At 57.5% G+C, this 26,954-nt stretch overlaps 13 non-coding genes across 13 annotated transcripts; 5 read left to right on the top strand and 8 right to left on the bottom strand.

The window, feature by feature from the left end:
• Positions 1–9,443: 9,443 nt before the first annotated feature.
• Positions 9,444–9,515, bottom strand: TRNAG-UCC (transfer RNA glycine (anticodon UCC)). The gene has a single exon. It is a non-coding gene; the product is annotated as a tRNA-Gly (tRNA).
• An 861-nt stretch (positions 9,516–10,376) lies between these two features.
• TRNAD-GUC (transfer RNA aspartic acid (anticodon GUC)) lies at positions 10,377–10,448 on the bottom strand. The gene has a single exon. It is a non-coding gene; the product is annotated as a tRNA-Asp (tRNA).
• Positions 10,449–11,020: 572 nt separating this feature from the next.
• On the top strand, positions 11,021–11,103 carry TRNAL-CAG (transfer RNA leucine (anticodon CAG)). Its single transcript has one exon. It is a non-coding gene; the product is annotated as a tRNA-Leu (tRNA).
• Positions 11,104–12,696: 1,593 nt separating this feature from the next.
• Positions 12,697–12,767, top strand: TRNAG-GCC (transfer RNA glycine (anticodon GCC)). Its single transcript has one exon. It is a non-coding gene; the product is annotated as a tRNA-Gly (tRNA).
• A 4,135-nt stretch (positions 12,768–16,902) lies between these two features.
• Positions 16,903–16,974, bottom strand: TRNAE-CUC (transfer RNA glutamic acid (anticodon CUC)). Its single transcript has one exon. It is a non-coding gene; the product is annotated as a tRNA-Glu (tRNA).
• Positions 16,975–17,252: 278 nt separating this feature from the next.
• Positions 17,253–17,324, bottom strand: TRNAG-UCC (transfer RNA glycine (anticodon UCC)). The gene has a single exon. It is a non-coding gene; the product is annotated as a tRNA-Gly (tRNA).
• Positions 17,325–18,191: 867 nt separating this feature from the next.
• On the bottom strand, positions 18,192–18,263 carry TRNAD-GUC (transfer RNA aspartic acid (anticodon GUC)). Its single transcript has one exon. It is a non-coding gene; the product is annotated as a tRNA-Asp (tRNA).
• Positions 18,264–18,835: 572 nt separating this feature from the next.
• TRNAL-CAG (transfer RNA leucine (anticodon CAG)) lies at positions 18,836–18,918 on the top strand. Its single transcript has one exon. It is a non-coding gene; the product is annotated as a tRNA-Leu (tRNA).
• Positions 18,919–20,506: 1,588 nt separating this feature from the next.
• On the top strand, positions 20,507–20,577 carry TRNAG-GCC (transfer RNA glycine (anticodon GCC)). The gene has a single exon. It is a non-coding gene; the product is annotated as a tRNA-Gly (tRNA).
• A 4,139-nt stretch (positions 20,578–24,716) lies between these two features.
• On the bottom strand, positions 24,717–24,788 carry TRNAE-CUC (transfer RNA glutamic acid (anticodon CUC)). Its single transcript has one exon. It is a non-coding gene; the product is annotated as a tRNA-Glu (tRNA).
• A 278-nt stretch (positions 24,789–25,066) lies between these two features.
• Positions 25,067–25,138, bottom strand: TRNAG-UCC (transfer RNA glycine (anticodon UCC)). The gene has a single exon. It is a non-coding gene; the product is annotated as a tRNA-Gly (tRNA).
• An 867-nt stretch (positions 25,139–26,005) lies between these two features.
• TRNAD-GUC (transfer RNA aspartic acid (anticodon GUC)) lies at positions 26,006–26,077 on the bottom strand. The gene has a single exon. It is a non-coding gene; the product is annotated as a tRNA-Asp (tRNA).
• A 572-nt stretch (positions 26,078–26,649) lies between these two features.
• Positions 26,650–26,732, top strand: TRNAL-CAG (transfer RNA leucine (anticodon CAG)). The gene has a single exon. It is a non-coding gene; the product is annotated as a tRNA-Leu (tRNA).
• Positions 26,733–26,954: the final 222 nt, after the last annotated feature.

Consider the following 26,954-nt stretch of genomic DNA (forward strand, 5'->3'; position numbering starts at 1 on the left):
AAGAAAATCAAAAAGCAATCAATTGGGCACAGGGGCCAGCTGGACGCTTGAACCGGAGATGCAGCGTGGGCGTTCTTTGGCTGCTTTGATCAAGGCCCAGAACAATGGAAATGTTGATGGCACAGTATCAGAAGCTTAGTATTAAGAAGGAAACAAAATGGAGAACAAAAGCAAGACAAACTCCAGCTGGGAAGTTTGAGAAAGAAAGTCTTAATAACTAAAATGCAAATGTATACCAGGAAACCCATCTTACCTTCTGGTACCAGGATCAAAATTATGGGGCCCAGTGTAAAATGAAAATGTGAGTCCCCTGTTCAGAAAACAGCAAGAAAAGTGCTGTTCAAGGTAGTGAAATATAACACTTTTTCCTTTTTTTTCTGTGGTCTCTCTCTCTCTCGACTTGTTATGGTGTTTTTTATTTGCTATTTAATGTCATTCTATGTAAAGAAAAATTAAGAATTTAAATAGCATGAATTTTACTTGTTATCTTTGTATTGTGCAATGCCAGTTTTAAATGTTGACCAAGTTCTCACTATTGCCCACTTCTTATCCTCTGCTTTATCTTGACCTAACTTTAGTCAGGCTTCTCTACTCTCCATAGGTCCTTAAGCTTTGGATTGCCCCTGAGATTGAACAAGCACTAAAATGTAGAATATGTCCCTTTCACCAGCTTATCCTGAGAATCAGCTGGCCAAAGGGAGACACATTTCCCGGGAAACTGCTCCGACCATGCCATCTATTCACTCTCCATTGATTGATTCCTCCACTTCCCCTTAAAAGTTTCTGGGAAGCTCTGCTTACCCCTCCCTCTGAAAGAAACACCTTTTTCTGTTTGATTTTGAGATGCTTGCAGATTTCTGAGATTGGAACATTCTCCCTATCGCAATGGTTTTTTTGAAAAGGCTTTCATTATCTAAGTCTAGATTTGTTTTTATTTGACAATGAAAATATAAAAGCATTTAATTCATATGCTGAATCACTGAAATGACACAATCCGTATTTCATAGCTCCTGTGTACACTGAATTTTTGTCCCTACCAGAACAGTGGAAACGCTGCACAGGACTAACTCAGCTGCTTTCACTTTACTTCTTGATACACACATACTACCAACATTTTCTATCTTTGGCTTGCTGATAAGTAAGGACGGAAAGGAAAAGGAACTATGGGTTGTTCGGTCTTTCTCTTTCCTTCTATGTCATCGTTTTCAGCATAAGTGGTTGGCTAATTCAGGGAAGTGATATGATAGGATTCCCTGGTCGTTTGTTTTTCTTAGAATGTCGCTACCTTTTGGCGTCTGAAGCAAGTTCTGCTTTGAAGGGAAAGTGCGGCCTCTGAGGCAAGCAGGTCCCTATTCGGTCATAGAGGCAATGTACTTACCTTATACTACTCATCTTAGGTTTACTCATCTTAGGATGAGTAACCTCTTAGTAAGAGGCGATGTACTTACCTTATACTACTCATCTTAGGACCCACTGCATAGTGGGTCCATCCGGAATTCTGTGTTCATCAAGCATAGCAAGTGCTATAAACAAATGGGTGACAAGGAAGGCAGGTAAGAATGTTGCTGGTATCTGCTTATCCAGCAGGCTCCGTTGTTCCATCGGACTCCAGTTACAAAACGCTCGGTCAAAGATAAAATTATTTAAAATTTCAGGGACATTTTTCAGGCCTCCCTAAAAGTTTCTAATATTTGTTTGAATCATTCCCAAGATCTTTTTCTAGAAGGAGCTGTCTGTCCTTTTTAGTGCCCTTCCCTGGTGGTCTAGTGGTTAGGACTTGGCACTTTTACCGCCACAGCCCGGACTCGATTCCCGGTCAGGGAAGCTAGTTCTGTTTCTGATCACCCACATTCTATTGTTGCTATGGCTGCTGCGGCTTCAATGCCTGAGTCTTTACCGAGGCTTGCTTGCCTGCACCCCAAGTCATCTGGTCTTGAGGTATATATATTTACGAAGGGAACAAGGTGACTGTAAAAAATGAAAAATTCCTCTGTGCAGATTCGAACTTGCTTACATGTGCCTCACCACACTGGGAATTACTGATTTCTGTGGCTTGTCATCACCCACCCTCACCGTGCAATATAAGTAATTTCTAAATGAAATGAGTGAGTTATTGCAAATGGTTTATAAATCTATTAAGGCTTGATTGGCATAGGCACAGTTTTAGTAATGGATGTAATCCCCCCGCACCCCCCGCCCCCAGCCAGTTCACTGAAACCCTAAGAGCAGTTACATACAGAAATGTAGACAGCCCAGGTAATTTTACCAGATCCACTGCTGTTTCTGCTGGTGGCTGCAGCCGGATATTCCCAGTTGCCCCATTAGTTAGTTGAAAACATCTATTATGCTTCTTTACGTATTTTAGTCATAGAAAACCACACTTCATCCATTTGATATTTTGTAAAAATAAGAACACATTTCTACATAATAATCGGTTAGTTAACTTTACCTGTAAGGCAGGAACTGTAATAAAAAGATCAAGGATGGGCTTCCCTGGTAGCGCAGCGGAAGAATCCGCCTGCCAATGCAGGGGACACGGGTTCCAGCCCTGGTCCGGGAAGATCCCACATGCCGCAGAGCAACTAAGCCCGTGCGCTACAACTACTGAGCCTGTGCTCTAGAGCCCAAGAGCCACAACTACTGAGCCTGCGAGCCACAACTACTGAAGCCCGCACGCCTAGAGCCCGTGCTCCGCAACAAGAGAAGCCACCGCAGTGAGAAGCCCGCGCACCACAACTAGAGAAAGCCCGCGTGCAGCAACCAAGACCCAACGCAGCCAAAAATAAATATAAAAAAAGAAAGATCAAGGATGATATTATTAAAATGGCAAGTTACATGACAACAGTCCTTCCTTGGCTCTCAAGAGACGTCGTCCCGGAATTCTCAAAGTTGACTTCAGGATAACCTGGAGAAGTTTGAGAGGCATGAAGACTTCGTGTGCCGCCCCTTAATCTGAGGATCTCCAAGTTCAGCACTGGTGGGCAAAAATCAGGAGCCATGCGGTCACTTGCGTATCTCAAAGATTGCACGCAAGCAAGCCTTTGCTATGACAGAGGTGGTGGGAGTCTCAACAGCAATAGGTGAGCAGAAAGAAAAAACAGCCTTTCCCTGACTGGAAATCGAACTTGGGCTGCGGTGGTCAAATCCTAGCAACTAGACTACCAGGAAACAGGGTCAGGAGGCTGCAGTCAGCACCTTGTGGAAAAATATCTTAGGAATGATTCAGATATGTATTAGAAAACTTCCAGGGATGTCTGAAGAATGTTTTGAAGTGGTGTGTGTGGTGGTGGTGCAGTGATTGCCACCTGGGTCAAAGGGTGGAAGGGGACTTTAGTGGCAGAAAAGTTGGAAGAAAGATTGTGACAAGTCAAGCCAGGCAGGAAGAGGATAATTTTTCCTACAGCATTTTTGTCACTGACTCTCTGACCACAAGGGTTTCTCTTCTTTCCTTCCTACTTTCTTTCTTCCTTCTTCCTTCCCTCCCTCCCGTACTACCTTCCTTCCTTCCATTCCTAAAATTTGTGTGCCTCTCTCCCTTCTGTAGTCTCCCCATGTTTGACTGAGTAGAACATGTCCCTTTTTGCCCTCCCTTCCCCTAAAAGGACAATATTCGTGATCTTCTCCAAATTTACCTCTCCCCAGTGCAGAGGAAGAAACATTCAGGGTCAATGGGAAATGCCCACCTGGAGCTGCACCCTTCTTCTTGGCTGTGCTGTTATTTGTGACCTGGGAATGACCTGCACAAATGTCTGAATTCTAATTAGGCTTCTTCTCCCATCAGTACTGCTGAGGTGGATTAGGCCTCCAGTGCATACAGGCAAGGATCCACAGGTGGCCAAAGGAAGGCTGTTTGCAGGGGTTTGAACAGAACTTGGACAAGGGAGGTGAGGTGCCCTTTCAGGGCAGAAAGGAGCTAGAGTTGATAGAGGGTCCTCCCTGTGCCACCATGCTTAGGAACAGAAGTGTGAGGAGTCCCATAATTCTAAATGTAAAACTGGCCTCACAGATCCTTCAGAAGGTATTTTTGTCAAGGTAGGAAGAAAGATCTTATTTTATTTTACTCTTTATTAACTTAATTTATAAGTTTAAAATATTTAAACATATGGTATGTGGGCCTCCATTTGTACTCATTCCCACAGCTGCAGATATTAGGGCACACTGACTTCTGTGGCTTTCCAGGCCCACCCAGGTAACAAGCTATCAGCTCCTTGCCCTGACCACCTGGATCTAAGGTCCTTCTTTCCTAAATTGAGTCATCTTTCTCCCCTCCCCCCACCAGGAACCTTTTCCCGGGTCCCACCCCTAGTGAATCACAGCACCCTTGGAAATAAGCTCAGAACCTTTCCTACCCACTGTATCCATTAAGCATCAAGTCCTTTCTGTTTCATCCTCTGTGGCTTCCCCTCCAGTGAGGACAATGTCAAGTTCTTTGAGGAGTGTTTTCACCTCAGTAGCTCAAGCAGTTGCCAGGTAGTTTGAAGGTACGGGGCTAATGGGTGTGCATTTCCCTCTTAAAATTGTATTCAGGGCTTCCCTGGTGGCGCAGTGGTTGAGAGTCTGCCTGCCGATGCAGGGGACACGGGTTCGTGCCCCGGGCCGGGAGGATCCCACACGCTGCGGAGTGGCTGGGCCCGTGAGCCATGGCCGCTGAGCCTGCGCGTCCGGGACCCATGCTCCGCAACGGGAGAGGCCACAACAGTGAGAGGCCCGCATATCACAAAAAAAAAATTGTATTCAGTATCATGTTTCCAATTTTTAAAAAAGATTCCTTTAACTTGAGGAACACTCAGATTGCCTACTAGAAGTTAGGAGGGAGAAAAGGGGGCCTGTAAAGTTTCTTGCATGTTAGACTGGATGGATGGTGTGTTATTCAGGAACTCCTAGAAACAGAACCATTAGGGGATCTGTATCTATCTATATCTATATCATCTATATTTATATCTCTATCTCTATCTATCTATATCTAGAGAGAGAGATTATAAAGAATTAGCTCATGTGGTTATGGATTTGCAGTGTGAGTTGGCAAGCTAGACAACCAGGAAAGCTGATGGTTTGGTTCTAGTTGGAGTCTGAAGGCCTGAGAACCAGGAGAGCTGATTCAAGGCTAGCAGGCTCCAGACCAAGGAAGAGCTCATGTTCCAGTCCAAGTCTGAAGGCAGGAAAACCCCAGTTCTCAGTTTGAACGCAGTTAGGCAGGATGAGTTCTTTCTTACTAGGGTGAGGACAGTCTTTCTGTTCTCTTCGGTCTTCCAGCAGATTGGATGAGGCCCACCCACATTAGGGAGAGCAGTCTGCTTTACTCAGTCTTCTGATTGAAACGTTAATCCCATGCAAAAACATCGTCACAGAAACATTTGAAATAACATTCGACCAAATATCTGGGCAACCCATGGCTCAGTCAAGTTGACACATAAAACTAACCATCAGATGGTGACACCATTATACTAAGCACACAGAGAGAGAATTGCTTTGGTTGGGTTTTAGTTTAGGATAACTGCTTTTTCAGAGCATTTTTGCTTCTGCCCTACCTGAATGTAGCACAAAGATGCTTTCATCTGGTTGCATAAGAGGGATGAATTAAGAAAGAAAAAGTCCCTTCTGGCAGAGAAACGGCAGGGCTGGGCAATAGTAGGCTAAAACACACTTCCCTGGGAGCACTTGAACCAACAATATATTGATTTACAGTTAAACCTGCTGAGCATTGGACATCAGGGACCACATTGAATTTTTTTAAGTGAAATTCACTTAACATAAAATTAACCATTTTAAAGTGAACAATTCAGTGGCATTTAATACATTCTCAAGGTTACACAACCACCACCTCTATCTAGTCCAAAACATTTTCATCATCCAAAATAAAACTCCATATCCATTAAGCAATTATTCCCTAATACTCTCTCCTCCCAGAAACCAACGTTACCTCAAAAAATTTTTAAAGTTACAAACGTCCAGGAGTGGGATTAGAACCAATGACCTTTACACCTAATAGCCTAACACACTAACCACTTGCACCACAGAAGCCAAGGCAGCATATTCATCCTTGCAGGTTATATTCACAGATCTTTAATCAAACACCACGTTCCTCCGCTAAGATTTCCACTTCTTCACTTTCACATTGCAAGTAGGTCTGACTTGTGTGATTCTAAAAACTAAAACAAGAAATCATCCCTGCATGTGACACTAGGATCCTTACTTCCTTTCTTCCCAATTCCAGCAGGAAGCGACTGCCTCTTTCTCCCGAAGTTGAGACAGAGACACGAGTAAAACTGAATTCACTACTTGATGGAAGTGAGAATGGCTCGAGGGAACGGAGAATGGAGCGGGGGTGGGTTTTGGGCAAATAGTTCGCTGCTAATTTGAACTAATGATCCCTGCTTGGGAAGTCAGCCTGATGTCCGAATTTCAGTAAACGTCTTTGAAGCCCAGTTTCATTGCCTCTTTCTGAATTTTAAACCCAGATGCTGGGTTTATTCAAAGACATAAGTTCAATATGGCAGTGAGCTCCGAAGCTCTCCCTGAATGATTCTCAAGGAGTACCAAATACACCAACTGGAGGCAGAGCAACATCTGGCGACCTGAGAGACTGTAGGTTGAATACTCCCCCCCCAATGCTACTCCTATTAACACGTAGTGATACAAAAATATTGCCGATGGGCCATGGCTCGCCGTAGAGAATCACTAGTTTTTAATGAGTATCACTATAATTTTTTATTCTGAAACATGAAACCCACCTGCAAGTTACTTTGAATCAAGAAAATCAGTTTTAGTAATGAACGTAGTTACCCCGGATTCTCTGGAATTCTAAAAGCAGTTCACCATTCAGAGTTCTGCGCAGACTGGGCAATTTTACCAAACGCTCTGGAATTTCTACTGGTGGATCCTGCCATTCAGAAGTTCCTCAATTGAGAAAACCAGAGTGTCAATTACACTTACTTAAGGTCTGAAAAAGCCTACTTATTGATTATTAATTACTTAATAATCATTAGTGTTATAATATTAATGTATTAGTATTATCACATTTATCATATAATTACATAATGAAAAAAGCACTTAATATATTACTATTAATGTAATTAATATTATATTAATATCAATTAATTATTAATTGGGTGTTAATTTACCTATATAATCATATGGTCAGTTTTTCTAGAAAAACATGTTGATGCTGCTAATGTGTAAAACCAGATCAGAAAGGATATTCATAAAATGAAAAATAATACGATGTCATTTCCTAGCTAGGAGGTAAAGCAGACACAAATGGAAGACGTCACTTCCTCCGGGGAAAAAGTTGATTTGATTCAAAAGGCTTTTGTAAAAATTCCATAGACAAGATTTGCTAGAAATGCAAGAGGCATAGAGAAAGTCTGGGTGCACAGAGTGGAGAGGCTTCTTTTTCTTTTTCTTAAAACTTTTTTTTTTTTTTTGCGGTACGCGGGCCTCTCACTGTCGTGGCCTCTCCCGTTGCGGAGCACAGGCTCCGGACGCGCAGGCTCAATGGCCATGGCTCAGGGGGCCAGCCACTCCACGGCATGTGGGATCTTCCCGGCCCGGGGCACGAACCCGTGTCCCCTGCATCGGCAGGCAGACTCTCAACCACTGCGCCACCAGGGAAGCCCTCTTAAAACTTTTTAAGAAGAGTCAGATGATCAAAGTCTTATTTAAAAAAAAAAAGGAAAAAAAATAGCAGCTAGAAGAGTCTAGAAGAAGAACTGAACGCAGAAACTTCCACCTGCATAGAAAGGTAACTGTCAAGGAAAATATGAAACAGAAATGACAGGAGCTGGAAACTGATAAATAGATAAATCTCAGCACCAAGGAGAATGCCACTTCCTGGTAAGGAAGGATGGTGACAAAGAAAAGACAGAGTGGTGTGAAAAAGGTGGGGAATTGTCCTGGAAAGAGAGGCCGGGTGGAAAAGAGGAGAACAAAAGTCAAGGCCAGAGTGTAAAAGGAGGTTATGTGAACGTATCCTTAACAAATGAAATTACCGCAATGGTGCAGCCATCTGGCCTAAAAAAAAAATGAGGTCTGCGATTTACTATGAGAGCATCATCAGAAGACAGGTACAGGGGTGGAGAGAAGGATGGTGCATCCTGGGTACACAGATGGTAAGGCGGAATGGGAAATTATTAGAAGTCACATCTACGTGAGAGGCATATGTGTGTTTGGTTGGGGGGTGGGGGAGGGAGGTATTCTCGGTAATATTCTGCCTCCCTGTGATAGGATTGAGAGCATTGAATAGGAATAAGCATGACTTATTCCAGTCATGTAACTGGAACAAGATGATGGCTGGTAGTCCACCCTGTCAGGCATCTGCCTCCACAGCCTCCCACCTGCTTGGCTAAGTTTGGCCTGCGGTACCTGCCTGCTCTCTCACTTCCGCTGCCCGGTGATGTAACTACTGGCACGTGTCCAGATCCATTTTCACATCTCTGCTCCCCGAGTGATTAGTCCGCCTCTTTGCTCCCGGGCCCCGCACAAGACCAGGACGCCCTAGGAGCACACCACCGGCAAACGGGACTCACAGGCAGCCCAGGAGCTGGCACGCAACAGGGGAGCTGCCCGGAGCGGTTACTGGCCTAAGAGACAGATAAGGGAGGCGAGTCCCTGCAACTGGCCGGACTTGGAGATGTAGATAGATCCCTCTCCTGCTCGCCGTCGCCGCCGCTGCGGGCACTCAACACGGCCACCCGCGGCCCACCACCCCCACCTTTACCACAAACAGCACCAGCACCTCACGAGGAAAGAAGGGGTGGGTGGTCAGACGTGAGGGGCGTCGTGGGGGAGGTAGTGGTGCTGGAGAGTCCAAACACAGGCGGGGGCGTTTGCTCGTGGCCACAGCCTCGGCGGGATGAGGTGCTGCCCAGGCCACTTGTCTTTGGGGCTGAGGCAAGCGTGTGAAAAGGAAGACACGGGACGTCGAAGGCCTCGAGTGGGCGCGCGTCAGTGCGGCAAAACTGTTTGGCCGGGCAGGGAGGGTGGAGCTTGCCTGGCAGGGCTTGGGCTGGAGGTGCAGGGCGAGGCGCCGAGGCCGCGGAACAAGCGTGGCCCAAAAGTGGGATGTGGACTGTGTGAAGTACAGAGGATGAAGAAACGCTTCCCTGACCGGGAATCGAACCCGGACAAAGGCGGTGAGAGCGCCGAATCCTAACCACTAGACCACCAGGGAGCGTCAGGCTCTACCGCTGCTCCTGCTCGACCCGTAGCAGCCGCTCGGCGCCACCTTGGCGCCAAGACCCCGCCTTGCCAAGTCCAGCCACGCGCCGCCCCTGGCAATCCACGTGTCCTCCCGTCCTTCCTGCTTGCAGCACCCTCAGGACACTGCGCGCCTGCTTCTCGCACACACAAGAAGAGCCGCTAGGGCCACCGAGCTCCCTGCTCCCAGCTCTCCCTCACAGGCCCCCGGCCGGCCGCCCGCGGAGCTCGGCAAAAGGTCAGCCTGCTGCGTTGGCCGGGAATCGAACCCGGGTCAACTGCTTGGAAGGCAGCTATGCTCACCACTATACCACCAACGCTGCACAGCCCGGGCCGCCCCGAGACGCCGGCACCGGGCTCGCCCGAGCACGCTCTCGTCGCCGCTTCCTCCTCCCCCTCCTCCTCCTCTTCCTCCTCCTCCTCCTCCTTCTCTTCCGACTCCTCCTCCTTCTCTTCCTCCTCCTGCTCCCCTTTCTCTCCCTCGTCCTCCTCGTCCTCCTCAGCCGCCGCCGCCGCAGCTGCCGCTTGGAGCAGCCCTGCCCCGACGCCACGCCGGCCGGCAGCTCTGTGACGTCACAGACGCCACCAAGGCCCCCCGGCGCCCCACCCGCGCCAGCCCTACGAAGCTGCCCTAGACCACCCGCCCGATCGCCTCAGGGGGGGGCTCTCGCTGCCTTGCTGCTCCAGGTCCCTCGGCTCCACGCCGCGGCCCGGCCCCGCCCCCGCCCCCGGCGCACGCATCTTCCAGCACCCCGGCTCGCCAAAGCCCTTCTCCGCCCGGCGCCTGGCCAGGTCACTTCCCGCACCGACAGGGGACGGCACTCATCCGCCTCCCACCCGTCCCGGCAGCTGTGCACCCATGCAGCTGTGCGTAGCTGCGCAGCTTTGCGTCGCGACGCAAGGAGCCCGCGGAGACAGCCACTTTGGGCGGGCCGCAACGTCATCGAGAGCTTGTGGTGTCCAGAGGAGGCCGTCGCTCGGCCGTGGCGACTGAGTGCCCGGCGGCGAGGAAGGGCCGGAGGGCTGGAGGGCTGGAGGGGGTCGAGGGTGGGCAGGCTGGGCACGCGCTGGGGCCCTGCGCCTCGCTGGGGGACGGAGGGCACAGGGCGGAGAAGCAGGGTCCTTGGGAGATCGGCGGCGGGACAGAGAGCGGCGCCAGCCACCAAAAGGGGGCGTGTTGCCTCCCCGTCGGGGAATCGAACCCCGGTCTCCCGCGTGACAGGCGGGGATACTCACCACTATACTAACGAGGACGGCGGCCACCGCCCCCGCGCCCGGACGCTCTCGGGCTGCCTGCCGACGCCTCCCCCTGCCCTCCGGCCCCCTGCCCACCACGGGCGCCCGGCACGGGCCCGACCCGACCCAACGCCACACCAACCGCGTCCTCCAAAGCAGCAGCCCCCGACCCGACAGGGACCCGGACCCAAGTGGCGCTGAAAACTCCGAGCGCGCGCTGCCCATTGCCTCCGACGCGGGGAGCGCGCCGGGAGGAGGAGGCCCGAGACCGAAAGCAAGGCTGCGAGGAGCGGGTGGGCGCGCGCCTGGCCGTGGCCGGCGGGGAGAGGCGCGGGTAGGGGCCGGCGGCAGGGGCTGGCAAGACGCGGCCCGGCTCCGTCCGGGGCCGGGGGTGGGCGAGGGCGCCAGCGCGGCGGAGCCAGGCGCGTCGTCTGGCCTTGCTCCCCGTCGGCCGCCGCGCGCCCGCTCCGTCGCTCACCCACACGGCCGCGCGCCTGGCGCGGAGCACCGCGTCCCGCCTAGGGCACCGGGCTTCGCGTCGCGTCGGGTCCCAGCCAGCCGAGCGGCCGCGCGCACGCCCAGGCCCGCCGTCAGGATGGCCGAGCGGTCTAAGGCGCTGCGTTCAGGTCGCAGTCTCCCCTGGAGGCGTGGGTTCGAATCCCACTCCTGACAAGCCAGCCTTTTGGCCCGCCCTATGGCAGCGCTTTACTGCCTTCCAGTCCGTTCGCGCCTCGCACTCTTGCCGCCTCTCCAAACTGCGGCCCGGACATCCACGCCTCTCAGACGCGGGACCTTCTCAGCCACGGCCGGCCGCGGGCCTGGCAGAAACGGCCCGCTAGGAGCCCTCCGGCCACGGGCTTTCCGGACAAACGCCCTCCCCGCCAGCTCCTACGCCCCCTCCTACCTGCACCCACACCAGGAAGCCCTTCAGTCCTTCGCAGCACATCTTTCCTCACCTGCTGGCGGCTGCTGCTGCTGCTGCTGCTGCTGGTCGGCCGGCCCGCCTGCCTGCCTTCGCCCCTCCCCCCCACGCCCTCTCCCCCGCTCCACCCCGCCCCCACCGCCACACGCAGAACGGCCGCGCGTGGAAAGCCCTCCACGCCTCGCCCGCCCTCCGACTTCTGCCTGCTGAACAGCGGACTCGTTCTCGCAGCCTTTCTTCCACTTCCGCCAGCAGCAGCTCTCCCTCTTTCCAACATCCTGTCCTTCCCGCCAGCCCCAACGGCCCGCCTGCCCATTCCATTCCCTCCACAGCCACGGAGAGGTGGCCGCCGACAGCGTCCTGCCGGCCTGCGGTGCGTGCCCTCGGTGCTTTTTCGCCTTGGGATCCTGGCCGGGCCGCGTGCAGCCCAGCCTCCTGCTAGCCAGCCAACAGGGGGCCCTCCCTGCACGGGGCCTGGCACAGGAGTCGCTCCCGGGAACGGTGCTCCAGTGAGTAGTGAGCGGAAGCCCTGGACGCCCTGTCACCCACCACAGACGTCCGGCCCCTAGCGCGAGCCACCCACCTCGGCGCCACAGTGCAAGTCCCTCGGGGAAGCCGCTGCTCCGGCCGGACCAAAGCACATCCTGGCGCGCCCCCTCCGTCACCGGGCTGTCCAGGAACCAGCAGCCAGTCTGCCAAAGTGCTTCTCTTCACAACCAACGCAGCCGAGCGGGACCTCTCGGGAGGGTGGGGGGCCGCCAGAGCGCAGAGGCGAGGCTCAGACACCTTTGGTGTTTGGGCCTGAGCGCCACTCGGCGACGGCGGCGGCGGCGGCGGCGGCGGCGGCGCCCGGTGTCCATCTCCTTCGCTCGCGGTCCCTGCACAGCCCCGAGCTCCGATCCCTGCCCCCGCCCGCCCTCGCACGCCCCGCACCAGCAAGAAAGCCAGCCAGCAGAGGGACTGTGCGTCGGGGCCGGGCGGCGGCTGAGAGGAACGTCGCTGCTCAGCCGCAGAGGCCACGCCTCGCCTGCCCTGACTGGGATTCGGGCGCGGGCCTGGCCGGTTCGCCTCCTGGCTTCCTCTGGCGACACCGGCAGTCTCGCAGCTCCGTGGACGGCAGAGAAAGCGCAGGAAGGGCCGAGCCCGCCTGCGTCCCTCCATCCATCGGTGCTTCCGACCGCCTCGCGCCCTGGGGTGGCCAGAGTGCCCGGAGCCTCTCATTCAGGTGGCCCGTCGGCCTCCTGCTCAAATGGAGCACATGCCCACGGGGCGAGCAGTGACCAGGGTCCGGCGGTTGGCGGCGAGCGCCACTGGGGCAGGGGCGGGCAGTAGCGGCCATCGGTGCATGGGTGGTTCAGTGGTAGAATTCTCGCCTGCCACGCGGGAGGCCCGGGTTCGATTCCCGGCCCATGCAAACGCAGCGTCCCCTTTTGGTTCCCGCAGCCCCAAAGCGGAGCTGGGTTTCCCAGCTGCCACACGCAAGGCACCGGTCCTGCAACAGCTCGCTCACCACCGCACCTTCCGGCCCCTGGCCTTCCCACGCAGACACCCCCACCCCACACACACCCGGGAGCCAGGCCTCCAGGACCTGACACCTCGCAGGCTCAGCCACTCTTTCGTCCAGACCCCTTCCTTGTCCTTGTTCTCTTCCTGACCCCGACCCCGCTTGTGTCCCGCTTGTCACTAGTAAGGAACACCCCAGACTGGCACCCGCACAGCCCAACCTCTTCACCTTTCGCCACGTGTCCAAGCTCTCTGCCTCACTCTGCCCCCACTCCGAAAATTATACTATCTTTGCACAACCAGGAGCAAGCAAGTTGCCACCTCTGGGAGCGATACATCCCATTTTCCTAGAGAGTCCCAGAAGCGCTCACTTGCACGAGGAGTTCCAAAGACGTCCACACTATCGTCGCAGGCTACACGCTGGATTCATGTTTTGACCCTCAAGAGAAATACGTTTTCCAACACCGGCCCGCTCCTCCACCGCTACTGCCACCAGCACCATCAGCACGACAAACACCACACCCTCCTCTAAACCTCTGCTCCCACCAACAGCATCAGACCTCGGGACAACAACCCCAGCACCACCACCTCAGCCTCCTGCCTACTCCCACAAACACCACCCTCCCACCTCCTGTCTCGCCACTCCCCCCCCCCCCATCCTTTCCAAATCCTGCGTTGTCAAGGATCCTGCCCTTGCCTCCGTCCCGTTGCCCTCTTTTTTTCCCCTTCGTCTTCTCCTCCTTTTCGTAGCAGTATGGTTGGTTTAAACATTATGTTACTTTCAGGTGTACAGCAAAAGTGATTCGGTTATATGTCCTTTTCCAGGTGATTTTCCATTATACGTTATCACGACACGTGAATACAGTTCCCTGTGCTGTACGGTAAATCCTTGTTGCTTATGTGCTTTATGTATAGTATTTCCTCTCTGTTAATCGCAGCTCCGGATTTTCCCCTGCCCTGCACTTTCCCCTTGGGTAACGAACAGTGTGTTTTCTATGTCTGTGTGTCTGCTTCTCTTTGGCACATACATTCGTTTGTAGTACGGTTTGGATTCCACATATCTTTGTGCTTCTCCGCCTGACTTACGTCGCTAAGTGTAATATACTCTACGTCCCTCCTTCTTGGTGCAAATGGCAATATCTCACTCTTTTGTGTGGCTGAGTAATATTCCACAGTACATATATACCACGTCTTCCTGTGCCAGCCATCGGTTGATGGGCACTTGGGTTTCGTCCGTGTCTTGGCTGTGGCCCGTAGTGCTGCTGTGAACATGGGGGTGCATGGATCTCTTCAAATGACAGTTTCTCTCCTCTGCCGATGTGTACCCACGATGGGGATTGCTGGATCGTAGGAGAGCTCATATTTCACCTATTTCTTTAGTGTGTTCTTTTTATTTATGCAGTTAATATTTACTCACTTACTTACTTATAAGAACGACTAGCTGTAAGTTTGGAAGAAAAGCTGATTAACAATATTGAGTTGGTTTCAGGTGCACAGCAAAGCGGATACTGTTTTCCATGTCTAATATTGTTTCAGATTGCTTTCCATGATAGCTTACTACAGGATATTGTATATCGTTCCCTGTGTTATACTGGAAATCCTTGTTGCTTACGTCTTTTATATGAAGTCCGGTGTATCTGTTCATCGCAGCTCCTACTTTATGTCCGCACCCCTCCCTTTCTCCTCGGGTAACCATCAGTGTGTTTTCTCTGTCTGGGAGTCTGTTTCTCTTTTGCACATACATTCTTGTCTATTATGTTTTAGATTCCACGTATCTTTGTGCTTCTCTGTCAGACTTACTTCACTAAGTGTAAGAATCTCTAGGACCATCCTTATTGTGGCAAATGGCAATATTTCATTCTCTGAAATGGCGGAGTATTATTCCACAGTACATATACACCACATCTTTTTCTGTCAGCCAACTGCTGATGGGCACATGGGTTTTTTCTGTGTCTTGGCTGTGGCACGTAGCGCAGCTACAAACACGGGGGTGCGTGGACCTCTTCAAGCGACAGTTTTTCTCTTTGGCGGATGTGTACCCACGACGGGGATTGCTGGATCATCCGATGGCTCAGTTTCTCCTATTTATTTTGTTCGTCGCTTTTATTTATTTATTTACTTGCTTACTTGTAAGGACTAGTACTCGTGGTTTAGGAAGAAGAGTTGAGTAACCACACTGAGTTAGTTTCAGGTGTACAGCAAAGGGGATACTGTTTTCCATGTCTAATATTGTTTCAGATTGATTTCCAGTATAGGTTATTGCAGGATATTGAATATCATTCCCTGTGTTATTCTGTAAATCCTTGTTGCTTATCTCCTTCATATGAAGTACTGTGTATCGGTTCATCGAGCTCCTAATTTATCCCTCCACCCCTCCTTTTTCCCTCGGGTAACCATCACTGTGTTTTCCAGGTCTGTGAGCCCCTTTCTGTTTCGCACATAGATTCAGTGGTAGTACTTTTGAGATTCCACATATCTTTGTGTTTCTCTGTCGGACATGCTTCAGTAAGCGTAATATTCTCTGGGAGCAGTCTTGTGGCAGCAAATGGCAATGTTGCATTCTTTTTTATTGATGGCTGAGTAATACCCCGTACTACACAGATACGACCTCTTCTTGCACTAGCCACCCGTGGACGGGCACTTGGGTTTTTTCCATGTCTTGGCTAGTGCAAATAGTGCCGCTGTGAACACGGAGGTGCTTGTGCCTTTCTGAACTCTTGTTTCGTCATTTCCAGGTACGTACCCAGGAGTGGGATTGCTGGATCAGAGGGGACCTCTCCCTTGGCCTCGTTCAACCTCAACCCCTCCTCCCCCCACCCCCGCCGCCACACACACCTGAGACTGGATGGTTTCTCCCGATGAGAGGTGACGTATGCCTCTGGGGCAGTAGAATGCCCCCACCCCATTCGGACCCCGCCTAGCCCCTGTGGCGCGCTCCGTTTCTGTTGTTCTCTTGCCTGCCTCCTACCCACCGTCCCCAGTAACAACCCATTGCTTGGCCTCACCACCTTGCCGCACAGCACACCAGTCTGGGGCGCCCACCCGCCACCCCACCGCGAAGGGGTCCTCTCCCACCGTCTTCCTCGCCCCACAGCCCACTCACACACCCCGCCCTTCCCCCCAGCCTGCAGGCTCGGACCCCTCTCCTTGCCACCTGCCCCTTGTATCACAGACCCGACTGTCACATGTCCTGCCCGGAAGTCTCACTTCCGCCAGCGCTCCTCAGACCCACTCCTGCTCCAGGCCCACCCCGCCCCCTGATCTGACCCACCCGCACACTCGTGCCGGGCCAGGTGCCGCCACCACTCCAAGCTTCTGCTGAGCCCCTGCCTGAGTGGCCAGCCGCTCTCCCGGGCCAGGTCCCCGCCAGCCCAACACCTCCCGCTCCTGCCCGCGCCCCAGCCAGACACCCCAGGCCCTTCCTCGCACCTCCCAGCACGCGGCCCAGCGCCGCCCTCTCTCCATGGGCTCGTTCTGCTCCGTTCCCTAACCCGCGTGGGGTGGCCGCCGACCACGGCCACAAACACCTTCATCCCACACTGTCAGCCACCCCCAGGGCCCCGGCAAGGCCGTTCAGGAAACCTGCTGCGGTGTTGCGAAGCACCCGTCTGCCCACCGGTGCTCCTTTCCACAGGGGATCCGGCGATGTCAGAAGGCACCGCGTGTGACAGCGCCGTCGCTGCCGCCGCCGCCGTCGCCGTGGGGGAGAAGCAGTGCTGCTGGAGAGTCCAAACACAGGCGGGGGCGTTTGCTCGTGGCCACAGCCTCGGCGGGGAGAGGCGCTGCCCCGGCCATTCGTGTTCGGGGCTGAGGCAAGCGTGTGAAAAGGAAGACACGGGACGTCGAAGGCCTCGAGTGGGCGCGCGCCAGTGCGGCCAGAAGGTTTGGCCGGGCAGGGAGGGTGGAGGTTGCCTGGCAGGGCTTGGGCTGCAGGTGCAGGGCACCGGGCGGCTGTTGTCGGGCAGGGCGCGACGCCGAGGCCGCGGAGCAAGCGTCGCCTAAAAGTGGGATGGGGACGGTGTGAGGTAGAGAGGAAGAAGAGAGGCTTCCCTGACCGGGAATCGAACCCGGGCCGCGGCGGTGAGAGCGCCGAATCCTAACCACTAGACCACCAGGGAGCGTCAGGCGCTACCGCTGCTCCTGCTCGACCCATAGCAGCCGCTCGGCGCCACCTTGGCGCCAAGACCCCGCCTTGCCAAGTCCAGCCCCGCGCCGCCCCTGGCAATCCACGTGTCCTCCCGTCCTTCCTGCTTGCAGCACCCTCAGGACACTGCGCGCCTGCTTCTCGCACACACAAGAAGAGCCGCTAGGGCCACCGAGCTCCCTGCTCCCAGCTCTCCCTCACAGGCCCCCGGCCGGCCGGCCGCCCGCGGAGCTCGGCAAAAGGTCAGCCTGCTGCGTTGGCCGGGAATCGAACCCGGGTCAACTGCTTGGAAGGCAGCTATGCTCACCACTATACCACCAACGCTGCACAGCCCGGGCCGCCCCGAGACGCCGGCACCGGGCTCGCCCGAGCGCGCTCTCGTCGCCGCTTCCTCCTCCCCCTCCTCCTCCTCTTCCTCCTCCTCCTCCTCCTTCTCTTCCGACTCCTCCTCTTTCTCTTCCTCCTCCTGCTCCCCTTTCTCTCCCTCGTCCTCCTCGTCCTCCTCAGCCGCCGCCGCCGCCGCCGCCGCTTGGAGCAGCCCTGCCCCGACGCCACGCCGGCCGGCAGCTCTGTGACGTCACAGACGCCACCAAGGCCCCCCGGCGCCCCACCCGCGCCAGCCCTACGAAGCTGCCCTAGACCACCCGCCCGATCGCCTCAGGGGGGCGCTCTCGCTGCCTTGCTGCTCCAGGTCCCTCGGCTCCACGCCGCGGCCCGGCCCCGCCCCCGCCCCCGCCCCCGGCGCACGCATCTTCCAGCACCCCGGCTCGCCAAAGCCCTTCTCCACCCGGCGCCTGGCCAGGCCACTTCCCGCACCGACAGGGGACGGCACTCATCCGCCTCCCACCCGTCCCGGCAGCTGTGCACCCATGCAGCTGTGCATAGCTGCGCAGCTTTGCGTCGCGACGCAAGGAGCCCACGGAGACAGCCACTTTGGGCGGGCCGCAACGTCATCGAGAGCTTGTGGTGTCCAGAGGAGGCCGTCGCTCGGCCGTGGCGACTGAGTGCCCGGCGGCGAGGAAGGGCCGGAGGGCTGGAGGGCTGGAGGGGGTCGAGGGTGGGCAGGCTGGGCACGCGCTGGGGCCCTGCGCCTCGCTGGGGGACGGAGGGCACAGGGCGGAGAAGCAGGGTCCTTGGGAGATCGGCGGCGGGACAGAGAGCGGCGCCAGCCACCAAAAGGGGGCGTGTTGCCTCCCCGTCGGGGAATCGAACCCCGGTCTCCCGCGTGACAGGCGGGGATACTCACCACTATACTAACGAGGACGGCGGCCACCGCCCCCGCGCCCGGACGCTCTCGGGCTGCCTGCCGACGCCTCCCCCTGCCCTCCGGCCCCCTGCCCACCACGGGCGCCCGGCACGGGCCCGACCCGACCCAACGCCACACCAACCGCGTCCTCCAAAGCAGCAGCCCCCGACCCGACAGGGACCCGGACCCAAGTGGCGCTGAAAACTCCGAGCGCGCGCTGCCCATTGCCTCCGACGCGGGGAGCGCGCCGGGAGGAGGAGGCCCGAGACCGAAAGCAAGGCTGCGAGGAGCGGGTGGGCGCGCGCCTGGCCGTGGCCGGCGGGGAGAGGCGCGGGTGGGGGCCGGCGGCAGGGGCTGGCAAGACGCGGCCCGGCTCCGTCCGGGGCCGGGGGTGGGCGAGGGCGCCAGCGCGGCGGAGCCAGGCGCGTCGTCTGGCCTTGCTCCCCGTCGGCCGCCGCGCGCCCGCTCCGTCGCTCACCCACACGGCCGCGCGCCTGGCGCGGAGCACCGCGTCCCGCCTAGGGCACCGGGCTTCGCGTCGCGTCGGGTCCCAGCCAGCCGAGCGGCCGCGCGCACGCCCAGGCCCGCCGTCAGGATGGCCGAGCGGTCTAAGGCGCTGCGTTCAGGTCGCAGTCTCCCCTGGAGGCGTGGGTTCGAATCCCACTCCTGACAAGCCAGCCTTTTGGCCCGCCCTATGGCAGCGCTTTACTGCCTTCCAGTCCGTTCGCGCCTCGCACTCTTGCCGCCTCTCCAAACTGCGGCCCGGACATCCACGCCTCTCAGACGCGGGACCTTCTCAGCCACGGCCGGCCGCGGGCCTGGCAGAAACGGCCCGCTAGGAGCCCTCCGGCCACGGGCTTTCCGGACAAACGCCCTCCCCGCCAGCTCCTACGCCCCCTCCTACCTGCACCCACACCAGGAAGCCCTTCAGTCCTTCGCAGCACATCTTTCCTCACCTGCTGGCGGCGGCTGCTGCTGCTGCTGGTCGGCCGGCCCGCCTGCCTGCCTTCGCCCCTCCCCCCCCACGCCCTCTCCCCCGCTCCACCCCGCCCCCACCGCCACACGCAGAACGGCCGCGCGTGGAAAGCCCTCCACGCCTCGCCCGCCCTCCGACTTCTGCCTGCTGAACAGCGGACTCGTTCTCGCAGCCTTTCTTCCACTTCCGCCAGCAGCAGCTCTCCCTCTTTCCAACATCCTGTCCTTCCCGCCAGCCCCAACGGCCCGCCTGCCCATTCCATGCCCTCCACAGCCACAGCGAGGTGGCCGCCGACAGCGTCCTGCCGGCCTGCGGTGCGTGCCCTCGGTGCTTTTTCGCCTTGGGATCCTGGCCGGGCCGCGTGCAGCCCAGCCTCCTGCTGGCCAGCCAACAGGGGGCCCTCCCTGCACGGGGCCTGGCACAGGAGTCGCTCCCGGGAACGGTGCTCCAGTGAGTAGTGAGCGGAAGCCCTGGACGCCCTGTCACCCACCACAGACGTCCGGCCCCTAGCGCGAGCCACCCACCTCGGCGCCACAGTGCAAGTCCCTCGGGGAAGCCGCTGCTCCGGCCGGACCAAAGCACATCCTGGCGCGCCCCCTCCGTCACCGGGCTGTCCAGGAACCAGCAGCCAGTCTGCCAAAGTGCTTCTCTTCACAACCAACGCAGCCGAGCGGGACCTCTCGGGAGGGTGGGGGGCCGCCAGAGCGCAGAGGCGAGGCTCAGACACCTTTGGTGTTTGGGCCTGAGCGCCACTCGGCGACGGCGGCGGCGGCGGCGGCGGCGGCGGCGCCCGGTGTCCATCTCCTTCGCTCGCGGTCCCTGCACAGCCCCGAGCTCCGATCCCTGCCCCCGCCCGCCCTCGCACGCCCCGCACCAGCAAGAAAGCCAGCCAGCAGAGGGACTGTGCGTCGGGGCCGGGCGGCGGCTGAGAGGAACGTCGCTGCTCAGCCGCAGAGGCCACGCCTCGCCTGCCCTGACTGGGATTCGGGCGCGGGCCTGGCCGGTTCGCCTCCTGGCTTCCTCTGGCGACACCGGCAGTCTCGCAGCTCCGTGGACGGCAGAGAAAGCGCAGGAAGGGCCGAGCCCGCCTGCGTCCCTCCATCCATCGGTGCTTCCGACCGCCTCGCGCCCTGGGGTGGCCAGAGTGCCCGGAGCCTCTCATTCAGGTGGCCCGTCGGCCTCCTGCTCAAATGGAGCACATGCCCACGGGGCGAGCAGTGACCAGGGTCCGGCGGTTGGCGGCGAGCGCCACTGGGGCAGGGGCGGGCAGTAGCGGCCATCGGTGCATGGGTGGTTCAGTGGTAGAATTCTCGCCTGCCACGCGGGAGGCCCGGGTTCGATTCCCGGCCCATGCAAACGCAGCGTCCCCTTTTGGTTCCCGCAGCCCCAAAGCGGAGCTGGGTTTCCCAGCTGCCACACGCAAGGCACCGGTCCTGCAACAGCTCGCTCACCACCGCACCTTCCGGCCCCTGGCCTTCCCACGCAGACGCCCCCACCCCACACACACCCGGGAGCCAGGCCTCCAGGACCTGACACCTCGCAGGCTCAGCCACTCTTTCGTCCAGACCCCTTCCTTGTCCTTGTTCTCTTCCTGACCCCGACCCCGCTTGTGTCCCGCTTGTCACTAGTAAGGAACACCCCAGACTGGCACCCGCACAGCCCAACCTCTTCACCTTTCGCCACGTGTCCAAGCTCTCTGCCTCACTCTGCCCCCACTCCGAAAATTATACTATCTTTGCACAACCAGGAGCAAGCAAGTTGCCACCTCTGGGAGCGATACATCCCATTTTCCTAGAGAGTCCCAGAAGCGCTCACTTGCACGAGGAGTTCCAAAGACGTCCACACTATCGTCGCAGGCTACACGCTGGATTCATGTTTTGACCCTCAAGAGAAATACGTTTTCCAACACCGGCCCGCTCCTCCACCGCTACTGCCACCAGCACCATCAGCACGACAAACACCACACCCTCCTCTAAACCTCTGCTCCCACCAACAGCATCAGACCTCGGGACAACAACCCCAGCACCACCACCTCAGCCTCCTGCCTACTCCCACAAACACCACCCTCCCACCTCCTGTCTCGCCACTCCCCCCCCCCCCCCCGATCCTTTCCAAATCCTGCGTTGTCAAGGATCCTGCCCTTGCCTCCGTCCCGTTGCCCTCTTTTTTTCCCCTTCGTCTTCTCCTCCTTTTCGTAGCAGTATGGTTGGTTTAAACATTATGTTACTTTCAGGTGTACAGCAAAAGTGATTCGGTTATATGTCCTTTTCCAGGTGATTTTCCATTATACGTTATCACGACACGTGAATACAGTTCCCTGTGCTGTACGGTAAATCCTTGTTGCTTATGTGCTTTATGTATAGTATTTCCTCTCTGTTAATCGCAGCTCCGGATTTTCCCCTGCCCTGCACTTTCCCCTTGGGTAACGAACAGTGTGTTTTCTATGTCTGTGTGTCTGCTTCTCTTTGGCACATACATTCGTTTGTAGTACGGTTTGGATTCCAGATATCTTTGTGCTTCTCCGCCTGACTTACGTCGCTAAGTGTAATATACTCTACGTCCCTCCTTCTTGGTGCAAATGGCAATATCTCACTCTTTTGTGTGGCTGAGTAATATTCCACAGTACATATATACCACGTCTTCCTGTGCCAGCCATCGGTTGATGGGCACTTGGGTTTCGTCCGTGTCTTGGCTGTGGCCCGTAGTGCTGCTGTGAACATGGGGGTGCATGGATCTCTTCAAATGACAGTTTCTCTCCTCTGCCGATGTGTACCCACGATGGGGATTGCTGGATCGTAGGAGAGCTCATATTTCACCTATTTCTTTAGTGTGTTCTTTTTATTTATGCAGTTAATATTTACTCACTTACTTACTTATAAGAACGACTAGCTGTAAGTTTGGAAGAAAAGCTGATTAACAATATTGAGTTGGTTTCAGGTGCACAGCAAAGCGGATACTGTTTTCCATGTCTAATATTGTTTCAGATTGCTTTCCATGATAGCTTACTACAGGATATTGTATATCGTTCCCTGTGTTATACTGGAAATCCTTGTTGCTTACGTCTTTTATATGAAGTCCGGTGTATCTGTTCATCGCAGCTCCTACTTTATGTCCGCACCCCTCCCTTTCTCCTCGGGTAACCATCAGTGTGTTTTCTCTGTCTGGGAGTCTGTTTCTCTTTTGCACATACATTCTTGTCTATTATGTTTTAGATTCCACGTATCTTTGTGCTTCTCTGTCAGACTTACTTCACTAAGTGTAAGAATCTCTAGGACCATCCTTATTGTGGCAAATGGCAATATTTCATTCTCTGAAATGGCGGAGTATTATTCCACAGTACATATACACCACATCTTTTTCTGTCAGCCAACTGCTGATGGGCACATGGGTTTTTTCTGTGTCTTGGCTGTGGCACGTAGCGCAGCTACAAACACGGGGGTGCGTGGACCTCTTCAAGCGACAGTTTTTCTCTTTGGCGGATGTGTACCCACGACGGGGATTGCTGGATCATCCGATGGCTCAGTTTCTCCTATTTATTTTGTTCGTCGCTTTTATTTATTTATTTACTTGCTTACTTGTAAGGACTAGTACTCGTGGTTTAGGAAGAAGAGTTGAGTAACCACACTGAGTTAGTTTCAGGTGTACAGCAAAGGGGATACTGTTTTCCATGTCTAATATTGTTTCAGATTGATTTCCAGTATAGGTTATTGCAGGATATTGAATATCATTCCCTGTGTTATTCTGTAAATCCTTGTTGCTTATCTCCTTCATATGAAGTACTGTGTATCGGTTCATCGAGCTCCTAATTTATCCCTCCACCCCTCCTTTTTCCCTCGGGTAACCATCACTGTGTTTTCCAGGTCTGTGAGCCCCTTTCTGTTTCGCACATAGATTCAGTGGTAGTACTTTTGAGATTCCACATATCTTTGTGTTTCTCTGTCGGACATGCTTCAGTAAGCGTAATATTCTCTGGGAGCAGTCTTGTGGCAGCAAATGGCAATGTTGCATTCTTTTTTATTGATGGCTGAGTAATACCCCGTACTACACAGATACGACCTCTTCTTGCACTAGCCACCCGTGGACGGGCACTTGGGTTTTTTCCATGTCTTGGCTAGTGCAAATAGTGCCGCTGTGAACACGGAGGTGCTTGTGCCTTTCTGAACTCTTGTTTCGTCATTTCCAGGTACGTACCCAGGAGTGGGATTGCTGGATCAGAGGGGACCTCTCCCTTGGCCTCGTTCAACCTCAACCCCTCCTCCCCCCACCCCCGCCGCCACACACACCTGAGACTGGATGGTTTCTCCCGATGAGAGGTGACGTATGCCTCTGGGGCAGTAGAATGCCCCCACCCCATTCGGACCCCGCCTAGCCCCTGTGGCGCGCTCCGTTTCTGTTGTTCTCTTGCCTGCCTCCTACCCACCGTCCCCAGTAACAACCCATTGCTTGGCCTCACCACCTTGCCGCACAGCACACCAGTCTGGGGCGCCCACCCGCCACCCCACCGCGAAGGGGTCCTCTCCCACCGTCTTCCTCGCCCCACAGCCCACTCACACACCCCGCCCTTCCCCCCAGCCTGCAGGCTCGGACCCCTCTCCTTGCCACCTGCCCCTTGTATCACAGACCCGACTGTCACATGTCCTGCCCGGAAGTCTCACTTCCGCCAGCGCTCCTCAGACCCACTCCTGCTCCAGGCCCACCCCGCCCCCTGATCTGACCCACCCGCACACTCGTGCCGGGCCAGGTGCCGCCACCACTCCAAGCTTCTGCTGAGCCCCTGCCTGAGTGGCCAGCCGCTCTCCCGGGCCAGGTCCCCGCCAGCCCAACACCTCCCGCTCCTGCCCGCGCCCCAGCCAGACACCCCAGGCCCTTCCTCGCACCTCCCAGCACGCGGCCCAGCGCCGCCCTCTCTCCATGGGCTCGTTCTGCTCCGTTCCCTAACCCGCGTGGGGTGGCCGCCGACCACGGCCACAAACACCTTCATCCCACACTGTCAGCCACCCCCAGGGCCCCGGCAAGGCCGTTCAGGAAACCTGCTGCGGTGTTGCGAAGCACCCGTCTGCCCACCGGTGCTCCTTTCCACAGGGGATCCGGCGATGTCAGAAGGCACCGCGTGTGACAGCGCCGTCGCTGCCGCCGCCGCCGTCGCCGTGGGGGAGAAGCAGTGCTGCTGGAGAGTCCAAACACAGGCGGGGGCGTTTGCTCGTGGCCACAGCCTCGGCGGGGAGAGGCGCTGCCCCGGCCATTCGTGTTCGGGGCTGAGGCAAGCGTGTGAAAAGGAAGACACGGGACGTCGAAGGCCTCGAGTGGGCGCGCGCCAGTGCGGCCAGAAGGTTTGGCCGGGCAGGGAGGGTGGAGGTTGCCTGGCAGGGCTTGGGCTGCAGGTGCAGGGCACCGGGCGGCTGTTGTCGGGCAGGGCGCGACGCCGAGGCCGCGGAGCAAGCGTCGCCTAAAAGTGGGATGGGGACGGTGTGAGGTAGAGAGGAAGAAGAGAGGCTTCCCTGACCGGGAATCGAACCCGGGCCGCGGCGGTGAGAGCGCCGAATCCTAACCACTAGACCACCAGGGAGCGTCAGGCGCTACCGCTGCTCCTGCTCGACCCATAGCAGCCGCTCGGCGCCACCTTGGCGCCAAGACCCCGCCTTGTCAAGTCCAGCCCCGCGCCGCCCCTGGCAATCCACGTGTCCTCCCGTCCTTCCTGCTTGCAGCACCCTCAGGACACTGCGCGCCTGCTTCTCGCACACACAAGAAGAGCCGCTAGGGCCACCGAGCTCCCTGCTCCCAGCTCTCCCTCACAGGCCCCCGGCCGGCCGGCCGCCCGCGGAGCTCGGCAAAAGGTCAGCCTGCTGCGTTGGCCGGGAATCGAACCCGGGTCAACTGCTTGGAAGGCAGCTATGCTCACCACTATACCACCAACGCTGCACAGCCCGGGCCGCCCCGAGACGCCGGCACCGGGCTCGCCCGAGCGCGCTCTCGTCGCCGCTTCCTCCTCCCCCTCCTCCTCCTCTTCCTCCTCCTCCTCCTCCTTCTCTTCCGACTCCTCCTCTTTCTCTTCCTCCTCCTGCTCCCCTTTCTCTCCCTCGTCCTCCTCGTCCTCCTCAGCCGCCGCCGCCGCCGCCGCCGCTTGGAGCAGCCCTGCCCCGACGCCACGCCGGCCGGCAGCTCTGTGACGTCACAGACGCCACCAAGGCCCCCCGGCGCCCCACCCGCGCCAGCCCTACGAAGCTGCCCTAGACCACCCGCCCGATCGCCTCAGGGGGGCGCTCTCGCTGCCTTGCTGCTCCAGGTCCCTCGGCTCCACGCCGCGGCCCGGCCCCGCCCCCGCCCCCGCCCCCGGCGCACGCATCTTCCAGCACCCCGGCTCGCCAAAGCCCTTCTCCACCCGGCGCCTGGCCAGGCCACTTCCCGCACCGACAGGGGACGGCACTCATCCGCCTCCCACCCGTCCCGGCAGCTGTGCACCCATGCAGCTGTGCATAGCTGCGCAGCTTTGCGTCGCGACGCAAGGAGCCCACGGAGACAGCCACTTTGGGCGGGCCGCAACGTCATCGAGAGCTTGTGGTGTCCAGAGGAGGCCGTCGCTCGGCCGTGGCGACTGAGTGCCCGGCGGCGAGGAAGGGCCGGAGGGCTGGAGGGCTGGAGGGGGTCGAGGGTGGGCAGGCTGGGCACGCGCTGGGGCCCTGCGCCTCGCTGGGGGACGGAGGGCACAGGGCGGAGAAGCAGGGTCCTTGGGAGATCGGCGGCGGGACAGAGAGCGGCGCCAGCCACCAAAAGGGGGCGTGTTGCCTCCCCGTCGGGGAATCGAACCCCGGTCTCCCGCGTGACAGGCGGGGATACTCACCACTATACTAACGAGGACGGCGGCCACCGCCCCCGCGCCCGGACGCTCTCGGGCTGCCTGCCGACGCCTCCCCCTGCCCTCCGGCCCCCTGCCCACCACGGGCGCCCGGCACGGGCCCGACCCGACCCAACGCCACACCAACCGCGTCCTCCAAAGCAGCAGCCCCCGACCCGACAGGGACCCGGACCCAAGTGGCGCTGAAAACTCCGAGCGCGCGCTGCCCATTGCCTCCGACGCGGGGAGCGCGCCGGGAGGAGGAGGCCCGAGACCGAAAGCAAGGCTGCGAGGAGCGGGTGGGCGCGCGCCTGGCCGTGGCCGGCGGGGAGAGGCGCGGGTGGGGGCCGGCGGCAGGGGCTGGCAAGACGCGGCCCGGCTCCGTCCGGGGCCGGGGGTGGGCGAGGGCGCCAGCGCGGCGGAGCCAGGCGCGTCGTCTGGCCTTGCTCCCCGTCGGCCGCCGCGCGCCCGCTCCGTCGCTCACCCACACGGCCGCGCGCCTGGCGCGGAGCACCGCGTCCCGCCTAGGGCACCGGGCTTCGCGTCGCGTCGGGTCCCAGCCAGCCGAGCGGCCGCGCGCACGCCCAGGCCCGCCGTCAGGATGGCCGAGCGGTCTAAGGCGCTGCGTTCAGGTCGCAGTCTCCCCTGGAGGCGTGGGTTCGAATCCCACTCCTGACAAGCCAGCCTTTTGGCCCGCCCTATGGCAGCGCTTTACTGCCTTCCAGTCCGTTCGCGCCTCGCACTCTTGCCGCCTCTCCAAACTGCGGCCCGGACATCCACGCCTCTCAGACGCGGGACCTTCTCAGCCACGGCCGGCCGCGGGCCTGGCAGAAACGGCCCGCTAGGAGCCCTCCGGCCACGGGCTTTCCGGACAAACGCCCTCCCCGCCAGCTCCTACGC

The sequence above is a fragment of the Phocoena phocoena genome, chromosome 1, assembly GCF_963924675.1.
Source record: "Phocoena phocoena chromosome 1, mPhoPho1.1, whole genome shotgun sequence".
Classification (NCBI taxonomy): domain Eukaryota; kingdom Metazoa; phylum Chordata; class Mammalia; order Artiodactyla; family Phocoenidae; genus Phocoena; species Phocoena phocoena.